We start from the raw sequence: 18003 nt of genomic DNA, 5'->3' as shown, positions 1-18003 counted from the left end.
CCTAAAGACTTGCCCACATTCACAGAATGTAGGGATAGTAGGACATACTTGCGAGAAAAGATCTAGGATTTTTACCCTAAGGATATCTCGCTAATAAGATAAAACTCGGTTTGAACTTGGAATCCTAGGACTGACAATGTCGGCCTAATGCAATCAGAAACAAATTGTTTCATGACTCCATTCGATGGGTAAATAGTCCCATAGTTTGATGCGACACTTGTGCAACAAGTTGTACAGTCACATGATCTTGTGATTTGATCACAAGGGAATGGCCAATTCCTCGAAATGAGATCGGCAGATTCTTACGCAAGTTTATCTTGCAAGAGGATGAATAATTGTCCTGATATAGTACCTTTCTTGGCTAAAGTGACCAAGATACGAGGATTAGATATTTGCTTGGAAGCAAAGGACCAATCAATAAATTGGAATAATATATGAACTTAAGGTATTGACTAAGTCAGATTAATAGGGTACGGCCCTAACCCAAGATATAGGGGATCTTGCCAAGTCGTAATTAATCCCGGATTGAGTGTTGGATGCATTCGGAAAGAAGGATTCACTCCTTAGCAGTTGGCCAAAAATAACGACCAATGGAATTATTTGTGCTTGTAACAGTTTTAAGAGCACTGTTTTCCTTTGTTTGCTCAAAGAATTAAAGGATAAATGGATATCTAATGATTCAGGTTGAAGGCCTGAAGAGGGAGAGATAGCTATAGTTACCCCCGACTGCTTGCCTGACCCTAACCAAGGGGATTGTTAACCGCACTGGGAAGGTGGACCGAACCCACCGCGAGAGGTCTCTCTGTTCAGCACTACTTGGAGCAGGAGGACGCTTGGGTGCTAGAGGGACTCTGGTCTTAAATCCCTTGCCTTCCGGGCCTTGCACAAGAGGCCAACGTGAGTCGGGATTGGATCTCGAGGCCCGCATACTAGTCTACGGGCGGAATCTTGGATTAGTAATCCCTATGGATTGTTGGATAGCCTTCAGGCAGATTATGGATAAGCCTACGGGCTGGAATTTATGTATTTCAAAGATAAATATGATAACCTATTGAAAAGGAACTTGTTTGACATTGTTTTTCTATGTCAAGTACTATGATTACGTGAAGGAACCAGTGCCTAACGGGTTAATTAAGGAAGCTGATTGATACATGTCCAAATAAATGTGTTAGGTAATTAAATAACTAAAATAACTTGAGAAAAGTGCCGAGGATGTGGCCATAGGTCCGTCCTATGGATGGGTGGTCCCGGTTGGCTGGGAACTTTTCTCAATCATGATGGACAGCGAGAAGATCGTTTCAAAGGATACAAACAAAAAAAGGGCACTAGCCTAGAGTCTAAGTTATAAATGATCCCGATTTACGCTGTTTTAGGGGAACGGAATGGGACTATGCCTTATGGCAGAGAGGTTGAGCTTCGCATCCCTCTCGTTTCCCATTCTCCTTGAACTAAGTGTAGCGTGAATCCGCTTTGGACCTGGCATTTCTGCGTAAAGTAGTTCGCTCGGGTTTGATGCTAGTTGCTGTTAGGAAATGACCAATAGGGAAATCCCTAATTCAGGTCAGTCCTAAGTGGGAACAGTCGGAATACTTCCGCTACATGGCAGACGGGAGAAGTCCTAGATCGCAAACCCCGCAACATTCCTTGGGAGTGCCGGGCGGAGCTTTCTAAACATCCTTTCCGATGGACTGCTAAGACGTGTCTTGAAGATAACAGGTGGACACGTTACAATTGGTATCAGATCCAACCAACAAAGGATTTTTTTAATGAAATCTTAAAGAGATAAAGTAAAGCAAATGTTGCTGTTCCAAACATTTCCTTACTTTCAATGCTGTCTTGCAGAACTATGAAGCATGAAACAGGTTCTTAGTATTCCGAGTCATGTTTATGAGACTGAGATGCATTCCCGGGATTATCGACAAAGGGTTGAGATGATGAACATCCTAGAGTGTTTCTATAATCCATCGCCTTTGTACATGGAACGAAGATGGATGGGTACCTCAGGAGTCTACTATATAGCTGCCCACCAGTTTGCACACCTACAGACCAACCCAAAGAGGATCAAGTGGTTGGAAGACCTAAAAGTCGTGAAGTTGTTCATTTTTGTGGAAGCTCACGTAAATTCAACTTTACATATTCGGGGTCGGAGGGTTGAGCTGTACTCATATGTATATGAGGAAGTGACCCGTGTAATCCCCGCCGACAGGATCAAGGTGTTGGGGCACCATGAGAAGAATGGGTTCCAAAGGAAAGGATATCCTAATCTTCCAATGACTTAGTGATTCGTGAAGATCCATGACCCAAAACCATACTATTATCCAATTCCTGTAGATAAATGTAATACAACATTATTCTCCCCAAACTAAATGTAACAGTTGGCTTATCATCGCAAGAAATGTCGTATTCCGAAAGGGCTATGCCTATATAAATACAATAATACTTCTTTTTAACAATGTCTAATTGTGCATGAGAATTGATAAAAAGTTAAGTGGTTAGATTGCTTGGTTGATAGCGGAAATGGAGATGAAATATAAATCATAACGATTATCGTGTAATAACGTTAAGAAATATTTATCCAAGCACAACCCCAGGTACAGATTCCCAGTTCGCCTCCTACATCAACTAATGCTGTAATCCAGGACAAGAAGTTTCTTCTCAAGCAGATGAAGCCACCCAAATTTGACGGGAGAGGCAGATCCGTCCAAGCAGATGTTGAAATCTGGATTAAATCCATGGAGGATTACTTTGAAGCAGCCGGTACTGCACCCGCCAACCAGGCTATGCTCGCCAAGCTGAAGCTCACCGGCGAAGCCAGGCTTTGGTGGAAGCAATGGTGCAGAGATCAAGGGATCGCGGAAAGATTCGTTACCTGGGAGAAGCTGAAGAAAGCCGTGCAGGGAAGATACTTACCACCTGCCTTTCGCACGATGCAGAAAATAAATGAGTTCTACGAGCTAAAACAGCTGGGACTCACTCTTGATGCATACTATTCCAAATTTGTCTCACTTCTTAAGTATGTGCCACAGATGGACATGACACAACAGGTGTCAAAATTTTGTGCTGGTTTAAACCCACCAGTGAATACCCATCTCGAATCTATGCGCCCATCAGATCTATAGCACGCACTCATTCGAGCTACTCCTATAATTTAGGAGGTGCATGCTAGACCAAGAGGTAACAAAACTTGGTCTTATAATGACCCAAATAGAGGAGCATTCAGGCCCCAAATGAAGAGAGTTCAAGGTCAGAATCAGGGACAAAGAAAGAAAGCAAGAACTAACAATGTCAACAACTTTGTTCCTACTCAAAGCAATGGCCGAAACCTCCGTTGTTTCCACTGCAACGAGCCCGGTCATTTCAAGAGGCAATGTCCCAAGCTTGGGGGAGGACATCGCCAAGCACATTTCCAAGGAACTGGCTGTGGTCAAGGAGCCGCTACCCGAGGTAGAGGAAGAACCGCCTGCATTGCCAATAGGCAGAGTTGCGAAGAAGAAGAAGATCCGACTATGGAAGTAGAGTTTGAAAGGGCGATAGTCCATGCCGCTGTACACAAGAAAGGGCCGAATCGCCAGTTTTCGGTGATTCAGACACCATGAACTATCAAGATAAAGGTTTCAAGACCTTGATTTATTGTGGAAGTACACATTCCTTTATCTCACCAGCTTGTGCAAAAAGATTAGGAATAGCCACAGTAGATGCACCTATCTTGCTTGTGGAATTGGCAAATGGTCGTGAGGTTACTTGTACCAGGAAACTGCTAAGGTGGAATTCTTTCTGGGAGGAAAGACGACTTCAGTCAAATTCAGAGTCATGAATTTAGGCATCCATGAGTGTCTACTCGGAATGGATTGGCTTAAACCTAATGATGCCCACATTCATTGTGGAAAGGGCCAAATTTCCTTCCGAGACTCTGAAGGGGATTACTCAAGGTGAGGCAGGAAAGCCAAAAATTCAATTGGCCAAAGCATCTCGGATTATAAAGGGAGTTAGAAAAGGACTACCTGTCTACTTGATTAAGCTCAACAAGTTAGATTAGAAGCAGGAGTCTAGTGAAGGACCTTCATGGCTAAAGGAATACGCGGATGTATTTCCTGAAGAGTTGACAGAACTCCCGCCTCAAAGAGAAGTGGATCATGAGATCAAGATAGTACCAAGAGCTGCGCCAATTACAAAGAGACCTTATAAAATGTCCATCCCGGAAGCAATTGAGCTGAAGGAACAACTCAAGCAACTGCTAGATCAGGGCTACATCCGTCCTAGCACTTCACCATGGGGAGCTCCCGTACTGCTCCAGAAAAAAAAAGATGGAACGCTTCGACTATGTATTGATTACAGAGGGTTCAATCAATCAGCTGTCAAGAACAAGTACCCTATTCCTAGAATAGATGAGTTTCTTGATCGTCTTCAGGGTGCGAAGATCTTCTCAAAGATTGATCTTAGGTCTGGTTACTACCATATAAGGATCAAGGAAGAGGATATCCCAAAGACTGCCTTCAATACAAGATATGGACACTTTGAGTTTCTAGTTATGTCATTCGGGCTTACGAATGCACTTGCCACCTTCAATAGGTTAATGCAGGATATTTTTAGGTCATATCTTGATGACTTCGTACTCGTCTTCTTCGATGACACTTTAGTCTATTCTAAACACGAAGAAGATCATGAACCCCAACTTCGGATTGTCCTTAAGACAATGAGGGCATAAGCTGTATGCTAAAATGAAGAAGTGTGCATTCTTCAAGCGTCAGATTGAATATCTGGGATTCATCGTATCAGCGAAAGGAATCTCAGTGGACCCAGCCAAGGTCAGGGATGTGCTAGAATGGCCAATACCAACAACTGTCAAAGAAATACACAATTTTCTTTGATTGACAGGATGGTATATGGTCTTCATCAAAAACTATGCTTTGATTGCAGCACCTCTGACGGACTTACTGAAGAAGCAAACTTCCATTGCATGGTTAACTCTCGAACAAACTAGCTTCGATAGATTGAAGAAAAGTTTAGTATTAGCACCTATCCTAAAGCTTCCAGGCCTCAATAGGGAGCTTGAGGTAGTAACTGATGCTAGCACACTTGCCTTAGGATGTGTGCTCATGCAGGAAGGTCATCCTGTATACTCTTCAAGGAAACTGAAGAGACATGAGAAGAATGATGCTATCCATAATCTGAAATTGTTAGTTGTCATCCATGCTCTAAAGCTTTGGAGACACTATCTGTTGGGTAACAAATTCACTCTAGTGACTGATCATAAGAGTCTCAAGTGGATCTTTACCCAGAACGAGCTCAACATGAGGCAACGTCGGTGGATTGAAGTGATGGAGGAGTATGACTTTGAAATCAAGTACCGACCAGGAAAAGAGAATGTAGTTGCCGATGCACTCAATCGCAAGGCATTCCTAAATTCTCTAATCTTGCAAAATCCATCAACAGCTAGATCTCTAGCTACAAAGGTATCTATGCCAAACAATACAATACTTGAGTTAGCTAGAGAGGAAGCATGCCATGATCTAGCCTATCAAAAGATGCTAAGGGAGATCTCTATCAAGGATTAGGACTAAGCTGCAAGCTAAGTATCATGAATTCTCTTTCAATAGTGGACTTGTCTACTATAGAACGAGGTTGTCTATATCGGCAAGCCATTCACTTAAGTAGAAGATATTGTGGGAAGCTCATGATTCCCCTTTCTCAGGACATCTTGGCTATGCCAAGACTCTCAATGCAGTTAGGAAGAGCTACCATTGGGAGAGGCTTAAAGGTGACGTTCTCAAATATGTCACTGAGTGTTTTTCTTGTCAACGTATCAAAGCTGAACATGTCAAGATGCTAGGGAAGTTACAACCACTTGACATTCCCCAAATGAAATGGGAATTCATCAGTATGGACTTTGTTGTTGGCCTACCCCAAGTTCAGGGAGGATACAACTCCATCATGGTTGTGGTTGACATGTTGACTAAGGTTGCACACCTTGTTCCAGTAAAGACAAACTATAAGGCCTCAGATATTGCAAGATTGTTTATCAAGGAGATATTCAAGCTACATGGGCTACCCAGAAGAATCATTAGTGATTGTGATTCTCTCTTCACATCACACTTTTGGAGAGCTATCTTTGAAGCCATTGGGACTCAACTCTGCTTTAGCACAACTTTCCATCCCCAAATGGATGGCCAAACAGAGCGAGTCAATCAAGTTATTGAGGATATGCTTAGGGCACACTGCTCTCCTGAGCCAAAAAGGTGGATGCACTACTTGCCTTTGGTTGAATTTGCCTACAATGCTTCTTACCAAAAAAGCATTCAGATGACCCCTTTCCAAGCATTGTATGGTCATGACTGTCCAAGCCCGCTAAACTTCTCAGATCCAACCTTGAGGATTGAAGCTTCAAGGCAGATGTTGGAAGAGATGGATGACCAAATAAAGTCAATAAGACAGGACATCCAAGCCGCCAAGGATTGGTAGAAGGCATATGCGGAGTTAAAGCGTCAAGATAGAATCTTTGAGGAAGGAGACATGGCCTTCATTCGCGTACATCCAAAGAAGAGTTCCCTATCCTTACGAGATTGCAAGAAGCTAAGTCCAAGGTATTGTGGACCGTACAGGATCCTCAAGTGCCTAGGACCTAATGCTTATAGACTGCAACTCCCTGAGAACCTAAAGGTTCATAATGTATTCCATATCAGCCTATTGAAGAAGTATGTATCTAATACTAACCATATACTTGATGACCAATAAGTTGTAATGCCTAGTCAAGGAGTCCCTCTGACAGGATCTTAGATGTTAGGGAGAAACAACTGAGATCCAGAACCTTGAGAGAATTCCTTGTCTAGTGGAAAGATTATCCCGAGGAGGATGCGACTTGGATAGATAAAAGCTCTCTCAACCATCAATATCCCCAATTTATCTTGAGATGGGGTATCTTGATTCCTCCAAGGGGGAGAGAATGTAATATTCTGATTTTCTAGAAACACGCATGAACCGCCTCTAGAAGGCAAGGCCAAAAGGATAAGTCGTGAGGATAGTTAATTGGATAATGGTAAATATTTTTTTTATCCCTCTCTCCTCTAGCCGACTATCATGCTGGAGGAGAAGGGAATAGTAATGGCCACCAACTTGCTTGCTGGATGCCATGGGATGGATGAAGGCATGCCCAATGCCGCGTGGGGGAGGGAGGTACCTCTCCCTCTCCCTATAAAACCCATGGGTATGGGAGCTTTGAAAAGGGAGACAGGAGTGGAGACAATGCCGATGCTGTTGTCAAGAAATAGAGGAGGAGCCATCACGCTGCGTTGAGAGGAGGGGCATCGAGATTTTTAAGATCGCCAGGCCGCCATCGAAGTTGCATGCTTTCGCTGCCGCCAATCAAATCCCATTTGGCCTCCTTCCACGTGGGTTTTTGAAATCTTCCAGAAGCTTTAGAAGCTTCTTGGAAGCTTCCAAGGGCGGGCCTCCTAAGCCCCATTTCACATTACACCCCCCATTCCTCCTTGTGGGCTTCCTCTTAGCCCTTGTCCATGTGGCCTTTGTAACCCCCCCCCCCCCCCCCTCGGAATCCAAAGCCCTATTGGGGTCCTCATATTTCCTTTCCCCCCCCACATAAAATCCCCTCTTAAGGTTTTATATACCCCTTCCTCCCCCCCTTTTTCCCCCTTTTTCCCCTTCTACCACCTAGTGCATCCTAAGACTACCCCCCATTGGGATCAAACAAAAAAGCTCCATTCCCGCGGCTTTAATAAGCCTTACTCTCAAAAGGTTTTCCTACCCCCCTTCCTGGGATTTTAAACCCTTCACGTGGGTTTTTCCCCCACCTATTACTTTAGGGTCCTTTAAGCCCTTTTCTTTACAAGTTCTTCAAAGGTTCATCTAATATCGGGGTCCCTTAGAACCCCCTTCCGATTGACCTTCGCAAACACCCTCTTTTCCCCCTTTTTGCATACCACAAAGTTACTTCTTTTTCCCCTTTCCGTGTATACAATTTGCACCAAAGCTTCTACGAAAGGAAGGAAAAAAATTCATAAAGGAGATGGCCAAGGTCATAAATCTGCATCCAAGATGATAAGGCCGCATTCCCGATGGCTTCTATGAAAGAACAAGGCGCAGCCGCAGGAGGATCGTCTCCTAACATCCATGTGGACATTTCACCACAAATCCAGGTTTTTTCTTCCTAATTTTTGATTTACGTTGTTATAATCCAATCCTGCATGGATCATTTTTGGAGATAGGATGCATCTTTCATTTTAAATACTTTGACTAATTTAAAAGAAATAGCTCATGACGGAAGAATTTGGTCATTAGTATTTTCAATTAAAGGAACAAAATAAAGTGAGTATAAGATTCCTATGCATTTCTAGCCAGTAGCTTTTATGCATTGCAATAAATTGAAATCAGATTAATGTCCATTTTTACAAAACGGAATTATGATAGTACACTTCTATTAAGCATGGAAGAAATAAACTGCATATCGCATTATTGAACATAATTTTTGAAATGATTCTTAAAGAAAGTTAGTAGCAACCGTAGGAAATTGCTAGGGCTGCTTGAAGGAGATTTAACTCTAGGCAAGTGGCCTAAAAACTTAAATCAACGAAAGGGTGTGTAAGTTCAGCATAGGACAAATTCATTCGGAAAAGAAAGTAGAAAAAGACTGCATGTTTAAACAGAAAATCCTAAAGCTTAATAGGACGAATCTTGTTTGCATATTATAGGATGATCAATTGGAATTATGCTTATGCTTTGATCTTAACCCGAAAAGTTAGGGTTTGTAAATCAACTTATACGTAGACAATGAATCATGTTCAAGAATAGACAGGTTAAATTGGTTTAAAACTAAAACACCTAAAACCGCGAGGTACTCATTTAGGAAGGGTTAAATCAATGCAACATATCTAAAAGAGCTAACTAGGGTTAGCACATTAAGGACATTTACCTAGTCGCTCGTATTACCAAAAGCTGAAACTCCTATACCCTAAAGACTTGCCCACATTCGCAGAATGTAGGGACAGTAGGGCATACTTGCGAGGAAAGATCTAGGGTTTTTACCCTAAGGATGTCTCGCTAATAAGATGAAACTCGGTTTGAACTTGGAACCCTAGGACTGACAATGTCGGCCTAATGCAATCAGGAACATATTGTTTTGTGACTCCATTCGATGGGTAAATAGTCCCATAGTTTGATGCGACACTTGTGCAACAAGTTGTAGAGTTGCATGATCTTGTGATTTGATCACAAGGGGATGGCCAATTCCTCAAAATGAGATTGACAGATTCTTACGCAAGTTTATCTTGCAAGAGGATGAATAATTGTCCTGATATAGTACCTTTCTTGGGTAAAATGACCAAGATACGAGGATTAGATATTTGCTTGGAAGCAAAGGATCAATCAATAAATTGGAATAATAAATGAACTTAAGATATTGACTAAGTCGGGTTAATAGGGTACGGCCCTAACCCAAGATATAGGGGATCTTGCCAAGTCGCAATTGATCCGGGATCGAGTGCTGGATGCATTCGGAAAGAAGGATTCACTCCTTAGTAGTTGGCCAAAAATAATGACCAATGGAATTGTTTGTGCTTGTAACAGTTTTAAGAGCACTGTTTTCCTTTGTTTGCTCAAAGAATTAAAAGATAAATGGATATCTAATGATTCAGGTTGAAGGCCTGAAGGGAGAGGCAGCTTCAGCTACCCCCGACTGCCTGCCTGACCCTAACCAAGGGGGTTGTTAGCGACGCCAGGAAGGTGGACCGAATCCGCCGTGAGAGGTCTCTTCGTTGAGCGCTACTTGGAGTAGGAGGACGCTTGGGTGCTAGAGGGGGATCTGGCCGTAAATCCCTCGCCTTCTAGGCCTTGCACAAGAGGCCAACATGACTCGGGATTTGATCTCAAGGCCCGCATACTAGTCTATGGGCGGAATCTTGGATTAGTAATCCCTGTGGATTGCTAGATAACCTTCAGGTGGATTATGGATAAGCCTATGGGCTGGACTTTATGTATTTCAAAGATAAATATGATAACTTGTTAAAAAGGAACTTGTTTGACATTGTTTTTCTATGTCAAGTACTATGATTACGTGAAGGATCCAGTGCCTAATGGGTTAATTAAGGAAGCTGATTGATACATGTCCAACTAAATGTGTTAGGTAATTAAATAACTAAAACAACCTGAAGAAAGTGCGGAGGATGTAGCCATAGGTCCCGTCCTACGGATGGGTGCTCCCGGTTGGCCGAGAACTTTTCTCAATCATGATGGACAGTGAGAAGATCGTTTCAAAGGATACAAATAGAAAAAGGGCGCTGACCTAGAGTCTAAGTTATAAATGATCCCGATTTACGTTGTTTTAGGGGAATGGAATGGGACTATGCCTTATGGCAGAGAGGTTGAGCTTCACATCCCTATCATTTCCCATTCTCCTTGAACCAAGTGCAACATGAATCCGCTTCGGACCTGGCATTTCTGCGTAAAGTAGTTCGCTCGGGTTCAACGCTAGTTGCTGTTAGGAAATAACCAATAGGAAAAACCCTAATTCAGGTCGGTCCTAAGTGGGAACGGTCGGAATACTTCCGCTACGTGGCAGACGCGAGAAGTCCTAGATCGCAAACCCCACAACATTCCCTGGGAGTGCCGGGTGGAGCTTTCTAGACATCCTTTCCGATGGATTGCTAAGATGTGTCCTAAAGATAACAGGTGGACACGTTACATTTAGAATGGATCAGGGTAGTCAGATTGGCTCTAGCAGGTGATGACTCATGTGACGATGTCTATCATTTGGACCGATAGGCTTGTTCGACTCTCTTGGGCATGTGTGTGGATGAGCTTGATGGATATGGGTTTGGAAAGTGCTACGGCTTATGATTTTGAGGTTCTATGGGACTTGGGGTGATCCAGCTTGAGGGCGGCGTATGAGTGGTGCCTTTGGCCATGTGGGCTTTAGGGATCCATATCTAGGCATTTCCCTCATAGTAGCCTTGCACGTGCAAGAGGGCTTTAGGGACTCATCTTTGCTTGATCATGATTGCCGATGCACCTTGGTTTCCTAGGTTTAGAGTTTCGGGTCTTATGAGGATGTGTGCGGCGACTCCTAGGCAGCGGTTGCGGTTGTCTGGACTTCCATTGAAACCTAGGCTGTTGGGCCTTAGCTTTTGCTGCTATGAGCAACGGTTCTTGAGAATTGGTGGGTCGTGGCCGAGCATTACTCCCCTCCTTTGATTTGGCTTCTAATCCTTCTACTGGTGGCCTTGCGGACTATGATGAGGTCGCACAGCCCTTGCTGAAAGCTATAACAATGCGAATGTTGCCTATGGTGAGGTGGATACGGTGCAACTCATAATCAATGTTGCAATGAGTTTTATTTTTGAAGGTTTTCCCTAGCAGCGACTCTGTCCCTGCATCTTTGGTGTTTGGCAACACGTAAAGATCATTGGTATAGTCTCATACTTGATAGAAACGGGAGCTCTACACTTGCCAAGAAGTGCATATGAGCGGCTCCCATATGGGCTTAATTTGGCATTAGTGTGCTGTAATGGTGGTTTGCCAAGTTGGGTCCAATGATCGTGAGTCAAGACATTAAAGTCTGCTCCCTTGTTGATCAAGGCATTGAAGGCGCATGCTCACTTGGCAGTGACCGTGATGTGCAGGTATGTGAGCTCTATGGATTCCTCATCCTCATCATCGATTTCAATGATTGTGGCTACTCGTACTTTAACAACTGTCTCTGCTAAAGTATCCACCAGCAATTCCGTTGTGTGCCTCTAAGAGCATGTCGTGCATCTCATGCTCGCACACGTATTTACGGAGCAATCCAGCTTGCCCTGGGCGACACAGCTAGCCTGCTATCAACTGGTAGGGTTGGATCTTGAGAATGAGTCGCCTAAGTCTTGTCTTCTCTATTGATCACTCAAGTAGTACATGCTCAAGCACTTGGACTATGTCATCTTCCCAATATGGCATTAGATCGGCCTTGAATAAATCTCTCTCACTGGAAAGGTTAAAGATATGGGCGTCTGGCAATTCATCGGCAATGCCTTCTCCAATGGCTTCTCATGTGGGGATGCATGACATATGGTCAACCATGTAGTGTTGTTTTCCCTTCCATACAACCATGGAGAAGTCAAACTCTAAAAGCAAAAGGAGCCACCAAGCTATGCGTCCTGTACTGTAAGGTTTATTCACTAGATAAAGCAAGGCTTGATGGTCCACGAAAAAGGTAAAGGGTGTAGCCAATAGATAATGCCGTAACTTCTTCATAGCAAACACCATGGCCAAGCCCTCTCTTTCTGTCGTTGAGTAGTTCATTTCCATCTCACTGAGTTATTTGCTAGAAAAGCTCATTGGATAGTCTAGGTTGTTGAGATATTGAGCTCCACTCGTGATATGAAAGGGTGACCATTGTGCGTTTATGTCACCGACTTGTTAGCTGCAGATGCGGTTGGTACACCGCCCATGAATAATAGCTAGATGACAGCTATCCTTATCTACTCTAGTTCGTGGCTCACTTAGCATGCCACCTTAGTTATTTGAGTTTGGTTTGAGACCCATATATAGGGTTCTTCTATTTCTCTGTACTAGTGTTCTTTTTGGCTTACACAACTAAGAAGAGGAAAACTGTTTTCAGCCTCCACATGTGTGTGTATTCCCCCATTGTGCAAGTGAGAAAGCTACAAGTGAGACTCCTTCCTTCTCTCCCACAATCTTGACATGGTATCAGAGCCTGGTTCATGGTAAGGAGCTCAAGAAAGCAAACCAAGTTCGCGGCATTCTGGTAAGAGGACCAGTGTTGCTTTCATTTTTCGAGTTTGGGAGCAAGTCTCTGCAGGTAGCACAGCCGGAAAGTGGAAGAGTGCATTGTCTCAGATTGAGACGTCCTTTGTGGTGTAGCAAGAGGGCAGTATATGCTATGGGTGTGCGACCATTGTTCCACAGGTCGGTGAAAAGTTACTGTAGAAATTGCATAGTATGCCTGTGCGCAGAGACATTGGGAGTTACAGAATCATCCTTATTGCCTGTTGATGCAAAATCGTCACTAGGAAGTGACTGTTTGGTCAAATACCACTTTCGTCAGTTTTGCAGATTTTCCCTTCTGAGGTTGAAGCTGTGTTTTTTGCAGTGACAGAATTTTTTGCAGTGTTCTGTAATGGTGTCTGATTCTCTTTCATAGATTGTCACTGAAAAGCTTGATAAGAACAACTTCCAAGCATTGAAGTTTAGAATGACAAATTTCCTTATGGAAAAATGATATTGGGAATTCGTTGCAGGAAATGAAAAAGAACCACGTTTTCCTGATGTTCCCAATCAACAGCAAATGTAGGCATTTAAAGGATGGCATGAGAGACCCAGAAAAGTTATGTACTGACTGTCTATCAGTATTTCAGACTCTATGATTGTGCATATTCAGGATGCAAGTACGCCAAAGGAGGCATGGGATACTTTGTCAAAAATGTATAGCACAAATACGCAAGCCAGGAAAATGCAGCTCAAGCAAGAGTTGCACAATGTGCAAAGAGAAAGTATGAGCATCAATGACTACCACATGAAGGTGAAGAAGATTACAGATGCACTTGCTTCCATTGGGTCACCAGTGGAAGATGATGATTTAGTTTTGTGACCTTGAATGGTCTAGGAAAGGATTATACATAGTTTCGAATATCCATTCCCGTCCGTGAAAGATTTCCTGATTTGGAGGAGTTGATTGCTCTTCTAATTTCTAAGGAGCAGAGAAATGGTGGTGCATCTACTTCAGGAGAAACTTCAAAAGAAACTGTCTTCTACTCAAATGCTGGAAGAGGTAGAGGCAGAGGTAGAGGAGGCCGATCTGGAGGCCGTGGTAGAAATCAGAATATGCACTAGTCCTATGGAGGAGGATGTGGTAACTCTAGAGGCAGGGGGAGCCAAAGAGGTCGTGGTGGATGGCAAAGAGGCCAAAAAACACCATATTGGGGAATATGGGAATTTTCCATAAGTTTGGGACATGTGGTCAAATCTTTGGATTTGTCATAACTTGAACACTATAACTCCAAATCGAGCGCTCTATACCTCAATAGTTTTCATTTTTCAAGCACTTTCCAATAATAGGTCACATCATATGGTTTTGAGAAACTTATGGACATGTTATCCGAGTGCCACCTTTTTAGTATTCAAGAAATGGGAATTGGAAGATTCCCAAACTCACTAATATTGTGTTAAAATGCAAACAGCAATATTGAATGCTACTACTGTGGCAAAATGGGTCATATGGCTAAAGACTACTATAAAAAGCAGAATGACATCATGAATGGAAAATTGCAACAAGGAAATTATGCATCTTCTAGTAGACAGGGTGATGACAGAAATGAGCATTTGTTTATGGTGCAGCACATGAACAATTCTGTGACAAGTGCAGAAGAAAGCAACGAAGTATGGTATGTTGACTTAGGTGCGTCAAACCACATGACAAGTCATGTAGAATGGATGCAGGATGCAAGGAAAATGGAAAAACCAGGATTTGTGGAGACTGGTGATGATACTGCACATCCTATTGTGCAGATTGAAAAAGTTCCTTTGTCTATGCAGGATGGGAAAAAGAAATACCTGTCAGATGTATTTCATGTCCCGAATATCACCAAGAATCTGGTTTCTGTTGGTCAAATGGTTGAGGAGGGCTTGCAGGTCAGATTTAATCCTCATGGATGCTTTGTTGAGGATATAAAAAATAAAGGTCGCTTAATAGCGAAAGGAAAGAAGAACAAAAGAATGTTTACGTTGGATACAGACATACCTGAATTGAGTGCAGCAATGTTTGCACATGGGATCGGTGTAGTTGCAGACATTGATATCTGGCATAAACGCATTGATCATGTTAATGTACAACGACTTAAATCAATATTATTGCAGGATTGCCTAAATTCAAGGTTGCAGAAATGCATAAGGTATGTGAAGCCTGTCAATTTGGAAAACAGGCAAGGAAACCATTTCCTAGACATGTTCAAGAGAGTAAGAAGCCATTGGAATTAATCCACTCTAATGTGTAGACTACTAAAACTGCATCTATTGGAGGCTATCATTATTTTGTTACTTTTATTGATGACTATAGCAGAAAAGTTTGGGTGTATTTTATGAAAAAGAAAAGTGAAGTTTTTGGGCATTTCAAAACTCTTAAAGCTATGGTTGAAAAAGAAACAGGCCTGCAAATAAAATGCCTAAGGTCAGATGGAGGGGGAGAGTACTGTTAGATATGATCAATGCCCCCACCCTCATTAGGTGCTACCAATGATCCATGGTGCTCAAAGTTGTAAGGCCCCCATTATGAGGAGAAGCCAAATGTGAGCCCGGACATTGGTTGAGTCCTGACTTGTATATCAGATGAGGTCTATGTGACCGGATGGCAAAAAGGTGACTGTTGTGGGTCTAATCTTTGGGTTAGACAGAGTGGTTAAGCTGGTAGCAACTCGAGGCACATTGCATTGAGTTGCGTGGTAAGGGAGTTAAAAGGGGCCCCTATTGTGGGGTCCGGGGGCCGCGGAAGCGGCCCCTGGCTGGGGGGTCCCAGGGGGGCCAGCGGCCCCCCTGGCTGGGGGGTCCCAGGGGGGCCAGCGGCCCCCCTGGCGGGGGTCCGGGGGCAGCGCCCCCGGCCCGATGGTAAAGGGAATATTCCCTGGAATATTCCCTGGCCGACTAGTGGAGGCTCATATGGTAGGTCGGTCAATAGGCCGACCTAACGACCTTCGCAGGCTATAAAAGCTAAACCCCTTCGCAGCCATCTTACACTAATCTTTCACCCAGTCAGAGTTGTTGTTCCAGCTAGCCTTAAACTCTTCACCTATCTTCTGTCTAGATCGCCATCTAAGCTTCACTCAGTGGAAGCGCACGGGTGGACAGAGCCATCTTTGTATCAGTTGTTTGAAGTTAAAGAATTTACTGATTCTCCTCTTATCTGTTGTGTACTCTCTATCTCTTTCTCAGATTCTGTTCGCTGCGCCGTGTAATATTTTACATGGTATCAGAGCCCAGGGGGCTCTAGAGATCGGAGAGCGTGCAAGAGGCAAAGGCTTCAACAGCAAAGAGAAACGATGTCGACTCCGGGAAGCAGTTCTGGCGCATCAGGAAGCGGTGCAGGAGGTGGTGCTGCTGTACCGGCTATTCAAACACTGAGGATTCGTCCACCAACCTTCAGCGAAGGCAAGTTAGATGGTACAAACTACACCTTGTGGAAGTTCAAAATTACAACTATCCTTGATTCTTATGAGCTTCTGGAGACTGTGCTGGGGACTGACGCAGAACCACAGCCTACCCCCGACCCATCAAATCCTAGTGTGATGATTCCTCCGAATGCAGATCTTCTACGAGCTTGGAAACGAAGGAATGCAGATGCATTGTGTGCCTTAGTTACAAGCTGTTCTGACAGTGTTTTGACTCTGATTCAGCATACAACCAAAGCGTCAGAGGCTTGGAATGTACTAAGGAGTCAGTATGAAACACGAAACCAAACAAGGATTCAAAACTTGGAGAATCAACTAGCAGCGGAGAAGTTTGCTGAAGGAGAGACGGTTGAAGCATTCATCACTCGGATTAAGAATCTGCGCGACCAGATGGCTGGCGCTGGGATACAAAAGACTAGCGAAGAGCTAGCTCGGAGGTGTCTTCGGATTTGTCCACAAAAGTTTGATGGACTAGTAACTGCCCTTAATACTCAGGTGAGACCTCAAGCTTTGACTTTTGAGGAGTTTTGTGCATTATTAATGGAGGAGGAGTTGAGGCTGAAAGCCCGAGAAGGAAGCAACAATGGAGATGCTGCATTCTCTGCCAATGCAAAAGGCAAAGGTGTTTCCTCCACCAAAAATGATGGTGACAAAAAGAAAAAGGGCGGCAAGAAGAAGTTTCAAGGAGAGTGCTTCTACTGTAAGAAGAAAGGACATGCAATTGCAGATTGTCGTGTCAAGAAGGCAGATGAAAAGAATGGTACCCTTAAAACTAAAGGGAAAGAGACAGCCAATACGGCTGAAGCAGAGTTGGAATTATTCATGGCGACCGTTGAGGAAGTGTGCTCCTCGGCGCAAGAAGAATCTACCACTGACTCTTGGGTGTTGGATAGTGGGGCCTCCCGTCACATGACCAACAAGAAAGGTCTATACAGTTCTATGCAGCCTCTACAAGAATCCATCACTGTGACGGTTGGAAATGATGCTAAATGCCCTGCTGCGGGCACAGGTACTATTTCTTTTGTTGCTGCAAATGGTGAAGTCAAAAAGCTTTCAAATGTGTTGTATGTTCCCGAAATCAGGAGAAATCTCTTATCAGTTGCTGCCATAACTGATCTTGGTCATGAAGTGAGGTTCAAGAAGACAGGTGCAGAAATTATTGATAGTGCTGGCACAATTGTTGGCAAAGGAGAAAGAAGGAACAACCTGTATGAGCTAAGTGCTCTTACAGCCACCGCTGGAGTGGGCACAAGTAAGCTTTGGCATGAAAGGTTTGGACACATTGGATTTGCAGTATTGAAGGAGATGCAAAAGCAAGGTATGGTTGCTCACCTACCTACAATAACTGAATTGAAGGAACCATGTGAAGCTTGTATGATGGGCAAGCAACAGAGAAAGGCATTTCCACAAGAAAGCAAGAATAGAGCACATGCTCCTCTAGAGTTGGTGCATGCTGACTTGTGTGGTAAGATGCCTACACAGGCCTTGGGGGGATCTTCTTATTTTATGTTGATTGTCGACGACTACAGTAGGAAGATGTGGGTGTACTTCCTTCGTGATAAGGCTCAAGCTTTTGGTAAGTTTAAAGAATGGCTAATACTTGTTGAGAATGAAACAGGGAAAAGTGTGAAGAAATTTAGAACAGATGGTGGTGGTGAGTTCAACTCAAAGGAGTTTGAAGGCTTTTGCAAGAGCAAAGGGATCAAGCGTCAATTGACGACGCCTCACACACCTCAGCAGAATGGTGTTGTGGAACGCAGGAATCGTACCATTGTGGAGATGGCAAGATGCATGCTAAAGGGCAAGGGATTGCCTAACCATTTTTGGGCTGAAGCTGTTA

Source organism: Lygodium microphyllum, chromosome 30, assembly GCF_053477565.2.
Source record: "Lygodium microphyllum isolate KBCC chromosome 30, Lygodium_microphyllum_v1.1.10, whole genome shotgun sequence".
NCBI classification, from domain to species: Eukaryota; Viridiplantae; Streptophyta; class Polypodiopsida; order Schizaeales; family Lygodiaceae; genus Lygodium; species Lygodium microphyllum.
This window is presented reverse-complemented; position numbering follows the sequence as displayed.